We start from the raw sequence: 13,255 nt of genomic DNA, 5'->3' as shown, positions 1-13,255 counted from the left end.
AGAATCTCTCTTATTGAGGGGTACATGGGTGGGTGACTCAGTCGTTAAATGTCTGTCTTCCACGCAGGTCATGATCTCAGGGCCCTGGATTTGAGGCCCTAGTGGGGGAGGGTCCCTGCTCAGTGGGGTGTCTCTTCCTCCCTTTACCCCTCTCCTCTGCACTTGTGCTCACATGCTTGCTCTCTCTCTCAAATGAATGAATTAAATCTTAAAAAAAATAGAATCTCTTATTGAATTTATTCAGAAAACATATTTCCTGTCTTCTGTGTGGGTAGGCAGGAGGGCCACCTGGCTGCTCTGGAATGGCACTGGGGATGTATTAGGGATGTTACCAACTTTTTTTTTTTTTTTTTAAGATTTTATTTATTTATTTGACAGAGAGAGATCACAAGTAGGCAGAGAGGCAGGCAGAGAGAGAGAGAGGAGGAAGCAGGCTCCCTGCTGAGCAGAGAGCCCGATGCGGGACTTGATCCCAGGACCCTGAGATCATGACCTGAGCCGAAGGCAGTGTCTTAACCCACTGAGCCACCCAGGCGCCCGGGATGTTACCAACTTTTACTAGTGCAACCAACTGGGCCAACTGTATGCCCTGTGTTTTTTTGTTTGTTTGTTTGTTTGTTTGTTGTTTGTTTTTAAGTAAGCTCTGTGCCCAGAATGGGGCTTGACCCCCCCCCCAGAGATCAAGAACTCTTAGTTGGTTGTCTTAATCAGGGTCAAATACGATGGTTCACAAATTTACATTGGTTAATGTCTCTTAAGTTTCTCTTGATCTCTAATAGCTCTCCATTTTCTCCCTCCTGCCATTGGGTTTTGAAGAAACTGGACCATTTTTATTTGAAAATATTCCACATTTTGGATTGGAGGGGGAAATCATATCCTTTGGGTATTGTTTAATATAGTCTATCTTCTTGGGTTTCTGGCTGGCTCAGTTGGAAGAGCATGCAACTTTTGATCTTGGGGTCATGATTTTGAGCCCCACCATGGGTGTAGCGATAACTTAAATAATTAAAAACTAAAAAAAAAAAAAAACTTTAAAGGGGCGCCTGGGTGGCTTAGTGGGTTAAGCCTCTGCCTTTGGCTCAGGTCATGGTCTCACGGTCCTGGGATCTAGCCCCCATTGGGCTACCTGCTCTACGGGGAGCCTGTTTCCCCCTCTCTCTCTACCTGCCTGTCTACTTGTGATCTCTCTCTCTCTCTCTCTATGTCAAATAAATAAATAAAATCTTAAAAAAAAAAGTTAGCTTTATTAAAAAAAAAACTTTAAAAAGTATATGGTTTCTCATTTCTTAAAAATATTACATTAAGGGCACCTGGGTGGCTCAGTCATTTAAGGGTCTGCTTTTAGCTCAGGACATAATCCGAGAATCCTGGGATTGAGTCCCACATTGGGCTCCCTGATCCTGCAGGAAGCCTGCTTCTCCCTCTCCCACTCCCCCTGCTTGTGTTCCCTCTCTCGGGCTCTTTCTCTGTCAAATAAGTAAATTAAAAAAAAAAAAAAAGATACTACATTGAAAAAAATACATTTAATGGAACTGATTATTATCAGACTCCATTTGATAGTATTATCAAATTTGATAGTATTATCAAATAGAATTTGATCATAATTACTAATATAATGCAATATTTTCCTTCCCCCACTCTGCAGAGTAAATGTGGGGATACTTAGCATTAGTAAGTCGTCAGCCTTTTATTTGGTGGTATTATTTTTTAGACAACTACTGTACTCAAAGTTACTAATAAAGGGCTTTTCTTTTTTTAGCTCTTGCATCTTTACTCCCAATTAGGAACAGTCTTTAGGGACTTTTTTTTTTTTTTAAACTTCGGGCGCTTGCCTTTTCAAAGTATTCATTTGTTTTTCTCTACAACAGTGGGGCAAAACAGCCCCTATAAGCCATCTGGACTTGAAACCATTTTGCTTCGTCACAAAGCTTATTCTTTTTAGATCCTGACATAAGTCTGTATTGTCTACTGATTTTTTTTTTTTTTTAACAGTGTCTAGTTGCTCCCAGGAGAGTACTGTTTGAAGTTATGTCAATGTTGTTGTTGGCTGATCAGTGAGTGAGAGGGGAAGGGGGCATTTAGTGAAGAGAGGTTTATCTTTTACCATACATGCTAAAAAAGCCCATGCATGGGCTCTAATCCTCCCCACCCAACACTTTTTAAAAAAAGATGGGTGAGAGAGAAAACGTAAAGACAAAAACACACAGGGTTGGGGGGAGATGTGTGCTCTACAGCAACATTCCTGAGACATTTGACAAACTGCTGCTCTGCAGGAGGGGAGTAACCAGAATTTTCCAGGGGTTGAATACTTTTGGAATTTGGAAAACTGCTGTTCTCCTGCCTTGATTTTTGTTGTTGTTGTTGTTGTTTCAAGTTTTTGTGTAAAGATTTTACTTACTTATTTGACACAGAGAGTAAAGCCGAGGGAGCAAGGGGCAGAGGGAGGAGCCTACTCCCTGTTGAGCATGGAGCCTTGCAGAACTTGATGAGGGGATCTGAGGGGCTCCATCCCAGGACCTCCAGGATCGTGAACTGAGCTGCCAACAGATGCTTGACTGACTGAGCCACCCAGGCGCCCCACCATTATTTATTTTATTTAAGATTTTATTTATTTGAGAGAGAGAGAGAGAAAGCTCGAGAGGTGGAGAGAGGGTCAGAAGAAGAAGCTGACTCCCAGTTGAGCTGGGAGCTGGCGGTTGTGGGGCTCAGTCCCTGGACTCTGGGATCATGACCTGAGCTGAAGGCAGAGGCTTAGCTGATTAAGCCACCTAGGCACCCCTCGCCATTATTTTAATATGTGCCTCCAAATCTTTTGTTTGTTTATTCCTCCAGTTTTTAAATTTATGGTCATGTTACATGTAATGTTTTATATTAAAGCCCATAAGGAATGTATGAAAAAATAACACTTTTCATCATTCTTCAAAGACTTTGATCCTCATTGCTAACCTGCAGTTGGATTGTATTAGTTTCATTCCAAATAGTGAGATAATTTATTTAGGAATAGATACCCCGTATGTGCAGTTGCATACCTCACAGGTAGCTCCCTTTGATATTAAAAATCAATTCTAGGGTGTCTGGGTGGCTCAGTGGGTTAAGCCTCTGCCTTTGGCTCAGGTCATGGTCCCAGGGTCTTGGCCTTGAGGTCTGCATCAGGCTCTCAGCCTGCTCCCCCTAACCCCTGTCCACCTGCCTCTCTGCCTACTTGTGATCCCTCTCTCTCTGTCAAATAAATAAATAAAATCTTTAAAAAAATCAATTCTATTATATTACCCATAGCTACCTCCTTTTTAAAAAGTTTTTATGTAAATTCTAGTTAGTTAATATACAGGTGTTAATTTCATGTGTACAACTGATTAGAGTGATTCAACACTTGCATACATCACCCAGTGCTCATCATATGTGTGCTCCCTAATTCCCATCACTTACTTCACTCATCCCCCTGATGTGATTTGAAGTGGGATTTGTGAGCCAATGTCCAAGAAAGAGTTCTTAAACATTTTTGGTGGAGAAAGGTGGTTTTATTATAGTATGGGGATAGGACCCAGGGACAGAAAGAGCTGCACTGGGATTGTGAAAAGCAATTGATTATATACTTAGGAGTTGGGGGAGGTGAAGACAAAGGAAGTTTCCAAAAGGATTTTCATATGTCAAAGAAAACTTACAGGATCCTGGAGGCCTAGCTAGCTATTGTCCAACTAAGGTTGCTTTTACCTCGAGCAAGGCATTAACATTAAGATTGGGGGTTCCTGGAGGAATGCCATACTTTGTGTGCCTCAGGTATTTGTCAAAGGGCTATAGGTTGTAAGAAGAGTTAAATTTTTTTTTAAGATTTTATTTATTTACTTGAGAGAGGGAGCAAGCGAGAGCATACAAGTGGGGTGAGGGGCGGAGGGAGAAATAGACTCCCCACGAAGCAGGGAGCCCAGTGTGGGGCTCAGTCCTGGGACTCTGGGATCATGACCTGAGCCGAAGGCAGCTGCTTAACCAACTGAGCCACCCAGGCACCCCAGAAAATTGAATTTTATCTGTATTTCTTTTGCCTTTGTTCTCCACATCACCCCCAACCACCTCCCTTCTGGTAACCATCAGAGGCTAAACTGACTGAGCCACCCAGGTGTCCCTCTCTCTCATTTTTCTCTACTCTTGCCATTCTGGTTGTCCTTGGTTTCTTTCAGTCTGTCTTTGCTTGATTAACTTTCACTTATTTTTCAGGTCTTAGCTTAAATGTCTCAGGAGTGTCTTCTCAAGGTTCTCATATCATTAATTCCCTATTTATACTTTTCTTTTTTCTCTGTTTTTAAAGTAATCTGTGTGCCTAGCGTGAGGCTTGAACTCATGACCCCAGTATCAAGAGTTGCATGCCCTATTGACTGAGCCAGCCAGGTCCCCCCATATTTTACACTTTTTCTGATAGCTTATACTCTTTCTTTCTTTCTTTCTTTCTTTCTTTCAAGATTTTATTTATTTGTCAAAGAGAAACAGAGAGAGAGAGTGAACACAAAGCAGGAGGAGTAGCAGGCAGAGGGAGAAAGAAGCAGGCTCTCCACTGAGCAGGGAGCCCCATGCAGGACTTGATCCCAGGACTCTGGGATCATGACCTGAGCTGAAGGTGGTTGCTTAATCAAGTGAGCCACCCAGGCATCCCTCTTGTGCTATTTCCTGTGTCACACATGATTACAGTGTGGTTGCATTGTGTATGAACTTGAACTACGTGATTTAAAAAAATTTTTTTTAAGTTTGTTTATTTGAGAGAGAGCACATGCACGTGCGAGAAAGCGAGATTGGGAGAGGAGCAGAGGAGACAGGACAGGGAGAGGAGAAGACGACTTCCGTGCTGGTCAGAGAGCCTAATCCAGAGTTTGTGAGATCATGACCTGTGCTGAAACCAGGAGTTGGATGCTTAACTGACTGAGCAATCCAGGTGCCCCAAACTGTGTGATTTTTTAAAAGTCTCATTTCATATTTGAATTTTGAGATGTTAACTCTTTATTGTAGAAGTCTTGAAAGAATCATGTCATATACAACCTGAGACTGAATTGTAAACCAAGGTTGTGCTGTTACATCCCATATTGATGTCACTTGGTTAGTAACAGAAACACTAGCCATCTTCTATCAGCATCAACCTCAAATTAGGTGACTATTGAATTATGTGAGATCTTCAAAAATACATCTTTTGTTAGGCACCTATGTTTAATGCCTGTTTTCTTTTGCTTAATTTCAAGCAATGAAACATAGGGACAAGGGCTGTCTTGTAACCTTCCTGGCATCTTAGAATACTTAGAACAATAAGAACTTAAGTTGTGTGTTGAGAGGATGGATAGATGGATGGATGGATGGACGAATGGAATCTTATTTGCCCACTCAGTCCATTTGTGAATCAGAGGAGAGATTCTCAACTTATTCTTTGGCTCATGGTTTATTCTTTACATGATCTCCTCAAATTTCAACCCTAAATTGTATTTTGCTGGACATGCCATGGTCTTTATGCCTGTCTTTGCATGTGCTGTTATTTCTGCCTGGAATGTCTCTACCTCACTTCATCAGGTAAACTGTTTCATAGTCAGCTGAAATTCAGGCCTTTTCTTTAATGTACACTCTACACTCAACCTGGACTTGAACTGACCACACCATCAAGAGTCCCCCATCAAGAGTTACATTCTTTATCGACTGAGCCACCTACATGGCCCTGGGCTGCTGTTCTCTCTTTCTCTTTTAATAGTTTAATATATTATTTTTTGTAAGTAGGCTCCAAGCCCAGCATGGAGCCCAATGTGGGGTTTGAACTTACCACCCTGAGATCAAGCCTGGGCTGAGATCAAGAGTTGATCACTCAACCAGCTGAACCCCCAGGAGTCCCTAGTTTATTGTTTTTTTTTTTTTTAAAGATTTTATTTATTTATTTGTCAGAGAGAGAGCGAGCGAGAGCGAGCACAGGCAGACAGAGTGGAAGGCAGAGTCAGAGGGAGAAGCAGGCTCCCTGCGGAGCAAGGAGCCCGATGTGGGACTCGATCCCAGGACGCTGGGATCATGACCTGAGCCTAAGGCAGCTACTTAACCAACTGAGCCACCCAGGCGTCCCGAGTCCCTAGTTTATTGTATTTTAATAGCAAACTTACAAGAACAGCACATAAGACAGACAACATTAAAAACAGGTACATACATATAGGACAGCTCGGAAAAGTATAGTGATTGGAATCTACTGTGTGATAAAATGCTACGAACACTGTTTAGTTGCTATCAATAAGAAATTTACTTGTTTTAAAAATACCCAAATCCTGGTGTTGTCCAGAAAAATTTGATAGGTTAATTTATAATTGTTATAAAGTTGAACTGCTGAAATGTGTTCACTAAACAATTTGACTTTTGGCTTTTCTTTTCAAAAGTAGATTTAGGAGGCACCTGAGTGGTTCAGTTGATTAAGCACCTGCCTTTGGCTCAGGTCATGATCCCAGGGTCCTGGGATCAAGCCCTGTGTCTGGCTTTCTGCTCTGCAGGACGTGTGCTTCTCTCCCTGCTCATTCCCCTGCTTTCTGTCTCTCTCTCTCTCTCTCAAATAAATAAATAAAATCTTAAAGAAAAAAATAAAAGCAGGTTTAGTCACTTATTTCTCTATGTTCCTATTGCTCCTTATACTTGCTTCCATTATAGTACTTGGCGTGTTATATTGTTAACTGTTTACTCTTTTTCCCTGATGTCTGTCATGAAGTAACTGCTTGGATTTGTTGGGTAGATAGAGAGTTTTAGTTTTATATTTAGTATGTTATTTAAGAGTAAATAATATTGCTTAATAGTTGTAATGAATATCTTTTTACTGCCAGCTGCTTATTCTGTACTCCTAACATCTGGAGAATAGTCATTGAAAATAGGTGTGTGGCTTTATTTAATTGTGATGTTTTTCTTTATTTTTTTAAAAGATTTATTTATTATTTGAGAGAGAGAGAATGACCAGAGGGAAAGGGCCACAGAGAAACAGGCTCCCTGCTGAGTGCAGAGCCCATTGAGGGGCTTGATTCCAGGACCCTGGGGTCATGACCCAAGCCAAAGGTGGACACTTACCAACTGAGCCACCCAGAGGCCCTGATTTTTTTTCTTTGATTAAAAAGTGACAGAATGGGGACGCCTGGGTGGCTCAGTTGGTTAAGCAGCTGCCTTCGGCTCAGGTCATGATCCCAGTGTCCTGGGATCGAGTCCCACATCGGGCTCCTTGCTCAGCAGGGAGTCTGCTTCTCCCTCTGCCTCTGCCTGCCATTCTGTCTGCCTGTGCTTGCTCTCTGCCCCCCCCTCTGATAAATAAATAAAATCTTAAAAAAAAAAAAAGTGACAGAATGGTTGAGGTGCCTGGGTGACTCAGTGGGTTAAAGCCTCTGCCTTCGGCTCAGGTCATGATCCCCAGAGTTCTGGGATCGAGCCCTGTATCGGGCTCTCTGCTCGCAGGGAGCCTGCTTCCTCCTCTCTCTCTTCCTGCCTCTCTACCTAGTTGTGATCTCTCTCTGTCAAATAAATAAATAAAATCTTAAAAAAAAGAAAAGTGACAGAATGGGATATGTTCCTATTTTTATGTTATCTCAATTAGTGTGTGTGTTAGGTTGAAATTGCTGGAGTAGAAAGTAGACATGTTTCATTTTTTCTTTTTTTTTTTTTAAGATTTATTTAGTTATTTTAGAGAGTGAGAGTGTGTGTGAGCAAGTAGGATGGGGGAGGGGTAGAAGGAGAGGGAGAGAATATCAAGCAGACTCCCTGCTGATTGTGGAGCCCAGGACCCTGAGCTGATAAATCAGGAGTTGGACCCTTAACTAACCGAGCCACCCAGGTGCCCCAAGAAGACTTTGAAACCAGAGTCAGTCATGTTTGAGGTTCAGCAGTACTTACATGTGCTACTGACCCACCAAGGATCTCTGAGCAGGAAAGAGAAGTGGAAAGCATCTAAAAAGAATAACCCATCACAGTTGCCAAACTGTGGAAAGAACCAAGATGCCCTTCAACGGACAAATGGATAAGGAAGATGTGGTCCATACGCACTATGCAGTATTATGCCTCCATCAGAAAGGATGAATACCCAACTTTTGTATCAACGTGGATGGGACTGGAGGAGATTATGCTGAGTGAAATAAGTCAAGCAGAGAGAGTCAATTATCATATGGTTTCACTTATTTGTGGAGCATAAGGAATAGCACTGAGGACATGGGGAGATGGAAAGGAGAAGGGAGTTGGGGGGAAATTGGAGGGAGAGATGAACTATGAGAGATGTGGACTCTGAAAAACAACCTGAGGGTTTTGGAGGAGCGGGGGGTGGGGGCTCGGGTGAGCCTGGTGGTGGGTATTATGGAGGGCACGCATTGCATGGAGCACTGGGTGTGGTGCATAAACAATGAATTCTGGAATACTGAAAAAAAAATTTTTAAAAATAAAAAAGAATAACCCATATCACCTGTTCCCTAATTATTTTCTCTGTAGAGTGAGAGTGTTGGGTATAGAATAAAGAAACCTAACCTCCCTCGTACTCTATCCCCAACCCCCACCCAGAAAAAACAACTTTTCTATGAGGACCAGGAATTTAAACCTTTTTCTGCTAAGCCCTCTTTTGGCATCTACTTGAATTTCATGCCACCTTCTTTATTTCTATTCCAATTTTCTTTTTCTTAAATTCTTGTGTTTCCTACATTTACATTATTGTTACTTGCCATAGAGCAAGGACATTTTCTGAAATTTTTCGTATTTATCAGTGTTGTGTTTCCTGAGCTACTGTGTCCTATAGCAACTTCTATTCCAAAGGTTATGTATGTTACCAGGGATATTTCACAAAACAATGGCACAAAACTAGCTTATTTGACAGGTGTTTTTTGGGGGTAACAAATTTAGAAAATTTCAGTCATTTTTTACTCTTAAAGCCCTTAAGATGTGTTTATCCTACTAGCTTTCCGTGCCCTTTTATGATCTGTTAACATGCCTTATCAGAACTGAGGAGTATTTATTTTTGTTGTGTAATAGTCATTAGCATTTTAAACGGGTGGCAGCTGTACATTTCCAAACCAAGATGTAATACACATTTAAAATTTGGATTTTTGGAACAGAGAGAATTTTAAAAGATTATTTTAAAAGAAATCAACATTTACTATTTTTATAAATGGGAGAAAACCATTCTTGATTTCTTGTAGACCTTGAAGATGCAGTGAATTTGAATGCATAGTTTTGTGTTTCATATATTTATCTTCCTTAGGAAAGGATCTATTTTCATGAAAGATTCTCAAAGGAGTACATGATTCCAAAAGTTTAATTTAAGATCCACTGTTTAGAATAAGAAAGGAAAACATACACCATTATGAGAGATGGCAGTTTGTTTTGGAGTCTCTACGTTTATCTGTTTTAATTTGCTTGAAGGAAAGACCTGGCATTATGTATTTGCTTTGGAATATTTTCATTATTGCCAGTGCCTTCCTGTGAAGGGAGACTGCAGAAACAAGAGATTTCCATTTGCAGATAATAGCTCTGCCAGTCCAAGAATGGTCACGTCATTTTGGGGGGGGGTCTTTTGCCATATTTACTTAAGGTTTAAGGTGATAGAGATATAAAGGCTCCATAGTCATTATAAAATGTGAACAGTTCTGAAGCATGAATGCTCTAGGTAGGTCTATGTGCTGTTTGCCTATGAAGTAAGCAGATAGTTGTATAGTGACTGCTAAACTTATGGATTATTCATGACCTTCCGTAGCCAAACTGGGTCGCTTAGAAACAAAGCAGACACGAAGCTGTGTGCTCATGATGAGGTTTCTTCTGTCAGGAGTTTCGAATAGGCAGAGTGGTGGTAAAGTTTTTTTGCAGCTTAATGAGAAATAATTGTTACATAACAGTGTGTAAGTTTAAAGTGTACAACATAATGATTTGATATATGTACATATTGTGAAGTGATTACCACAATAAGGTTAGCTAACATCATGTCACATAATAAGTTTTTAATTTTTGTGGTGGGAACTGTAAAAACTATTATAGAATAGTGGTATTATCTGTAGCCACCATGCTGTACTTTATATCCCCAGATCTTACTCATAGCCAAAGTTTGTGTCATTTGGCCATTTTTACCACTTTCCTTTACCCCTAGCCCCTGCCACTGGCAACCACCATTCTGTTGGTGGTAAGTCATTATAAGTATTAGTTGGTAAACATTTGCTGTATGTTGTGTTTTTTAAAAGATTTTATTTATTTGAGAGACAGAGATCACAAGAAGGCAGAGAGGCAGGCAGAGAGAGGGGAAAGCAGGCTCCCCGGTGAGCAGAGACCTAGATGAGGGCCTCGATCCCAGGACCCTGGGATCATGACCCGAGCCGAAAGCAGTGTCTTCACCCACCGAGCCACCAACGCACCCCAAAATAATAAAATCTTTAAAAAAAAAATAAATAAAATAGCATTTTCCATAGCACAAAAGAAACCTAAAATTTCCGGTTACTTAACCCAGATATAGCAGTTCAGTTAGCCAAGGGAGCATCATTTTCAAAGCAGGCCAAAAAATAATTACGTTTTCTTATTAATTCTTAGACTTTTCTTATATCCCCTGGCAAAATGTTGAAGTAATTTACTCAGAGTTCATCACCAGCATCCTGTTACATAGCTGCTGCTTTTCTTTTGTCTGTCTGTCTTCCTTTTTTTTTTTTTTAAGACTTTATTTATTTATTTGATGGAGAGAGAGCAACAACGGGAATACAAGCAGGGGAGTTGTAGAGGGAAAAGCAGGCTTCCCACTGAGCAGGGAGCCAAATGCAGGCTCAGTCCCAGGACCCAGGATCATGACCCAAGCCGAAGGCAGACAATTAACAACTGAGCCACCCAGGCACCCCTAGCTGCTGCTTTTCTGTTCAACATAACTTTTATTTTATTTTTTTAAAGATTAACTTATTTTAGAGAAGAGAGTATGAGAGTGCAGCGGGGAGGGGCAGAGATTCCCAAGCAGACTCTGCACTGAGCTTGGAGCCCCATGCTGGGCTAGATCTCATGACCTTGAGATCACAACCTGAGCCAAAACCAAGAGTTGGCTGTTCAGCTGACTATGCCACTGAGGTGCCCCTCAGCATAACTTTTATATTTGCTACTTGCATTCAGTTTCTAGCTAGTAAAATACCTTTGGAAGGCAGGGACAGTGTAATATTCACAGTCATGTTTCATGTGCCTGGTGCATAGTAAATAATAGACATTTTTTGAATGAATGAATGAATGAATGATTTGTCAGGTTTGCTTGCTTAAAATATATATATATATATATATTTTTTTAAAGATTTTATTTATTTATTTTACAGAGAGAGATCACAAGTAGGCAGAGAGGCAGGCAGAGAGAGAGAGAGAGAGAGGAGGAAGCAGGCTCCCTGCTGAGCAGAGAGCCCGATGCAGGGACTCGATCCCAGGACCCTGAGATCATGACCTGAGCCAAAGGCAGTGGCTTAACCCACTGAGCCACCCAGGCGCCCCTTAAAATATATTTTTTATTTGATATAAAATATATCAAATAAATATATCAAAAAATATATCAAATATATATAAATATATATTTATATATTTATATATCAAAAATATATCAAAAATATTTTATTTGATAAAAATATAAAAAATATATTTTTTATTTATTTATTTGATAGAGAGAGACACAGCCAGAGAGGGAACACAAGCAGGGGGAGTGGCAGAGGAAGAAGCAGGCTTCCTGCTAAGCAGGGAGCCGGATATGGGGCTCAGTCCTAGGATCCTGGGTTCATGACCAGAGCCAAGGGCAGACACTCAAAGAATGAGCCTCCCAGGCGCCCCTTAAACAATTTTTTTTTTTTTTAAAGATTTTACTTATTTGAGAGAGAGAGAGCATGTAAGAAGGGACAGGGGCAGAGGGAGAGGAAGAAGTAGACTCACCGACTGAGCCACTCAGGGCTCAGTCCCATTCAGTCTCCCTCACCCGCCCCATTTTGGGGGCTTTTTTTTTTTTTTTTTAATTTTACTAGGCTCTTTCCCCAAATTGGGGTGTGAACTCCTGACCCTGAGATCAAGAGTCATATGCTCTACTGACTGACCCATCCAGTCACCCCATTTTGCCTCTTTTCTTGTATTTACTATAACCTTTACTCCTTCTACTTACAGTTATCTTTAGATTATTTATTCTGAAAGAGTAAACAGTGGCTGTTTGTTGCTTCCCAGAAGCCTCACAAATATGGAGTGTTTTCATAAAAAAGTATAGGGCATGGGTGCTAAACGTGGAGTTTGTGGAAGAACTTAAGGGATCTCTGAGTCCCTGAGGAAAACACTCAGAATTTGGGTTGGGTGAGGGCATTTTTTCTGGAGAAACACAATATATCAAATTATCAGATGGTTCTGTGGACCCCTGAATGATTAAGAACCAATGTTTCAGAGGTTGTAGGTTTTAGTCTTACAGAGATAAGGAGGACATTATCTAATAATAAAAGGAAACCAAATGGCTCTTAAGAAAAGTAGATGATTGTATTAGGATGCTTTCAGTCACTTGTGATAGAAACCATCTCAAGCTTATATAAAATAGGAATATATGGGTTTATGTAACTGAAGAAAATAAAAACAACCCCAAAATGCTGGTTGTAAAAACAACTGAGTCTAGGACTCGAATAGTACTTTTAATTAGGATTTTCAGGGCGCCTGGGTGGCTTAGTGGGTTGAGCCTCTGCCTTTGGCTCTGGTTATGATCTCAGGGTCCTGGGATCAAGGCCCGCATTGGGCTCCCTGCTCGGTGGGGAGCCTGTTTCCCTCTCTCTCTCTGCCTGCCTCTCTGCCTACTTGTGATCGCTGTCAAAAAGAAAAAAAAATCTTAATTAGGATTTTCTTCTTCCTTTCTCTTTGTTTTCCTTTATATTGGCTTTATTTATCAGGCGTGTTCATTCCATATGTTGGAAAAAAGATGTCCATCTGCAGCTTAAGCCTGCTAAATTCTTAGACTGTGTACAACTGACCATAGTAAATAAATGATCCATGTAAGAACAGGAGGAACAGGGACGCCTGGGTGGCTCAGTTGGTTAAGCAGCTGCCTTCGGCTCAGGTCATGATCCCAGCGTCCTGGGATCGAGTCCCATATCGGGCTCCTTGCTCCGCAGGGAGCCTGCTTCTCCGTCTGATTCTGCCTTCCACTCTGTCTGCCTGTGCTCGCTCTCGCTCACTCTCTCTGACAAATAAATAAAATCTTTAAAAAAAAAAAAAAAAAGAGAACAGGAGGAACAAGTTTGACATGTGGAGTTTAAGATGCTTATTCAATATTCATATC

At 41.0% G+C, this 13,255-nt stretch overlaps 1 protein-coding gene across 4 annotated transcripts in view; it reads left to right on the top strand.

Annotated features, from left to right (window-relative positions):
• The window catches only part of SPAG9 (sperm associated antigen 9), a 138,371-nt gene that overhangs the window by 19,881 nt on the left and 105,235 nt on the right, over positions 1-13,255 (top strand). The gene's annotated exons all lie outside the window — the stretch shown is intronic.

The sequence above is a fragment of the Mustela putorius genome, unplaced genomic scaffold (assembly GCF_011764305.1).
Source record: "Mustela putorius furo isolate JIRA1106 unplaced genomic scaffold, ASM1176430v1.1 tig00003962_pilon_pilon_pilon, whole genome shotgun sequence".
NCBI classification, from domain to species: Eukaryota; Metazoa; Chordata; class Mammalia; order Carnivora; family Mustelidae; genus Mustela; species Mustela putorius.
This window is presented reverse-complemented; position numbering and strand designations above follow the sequence as displayed.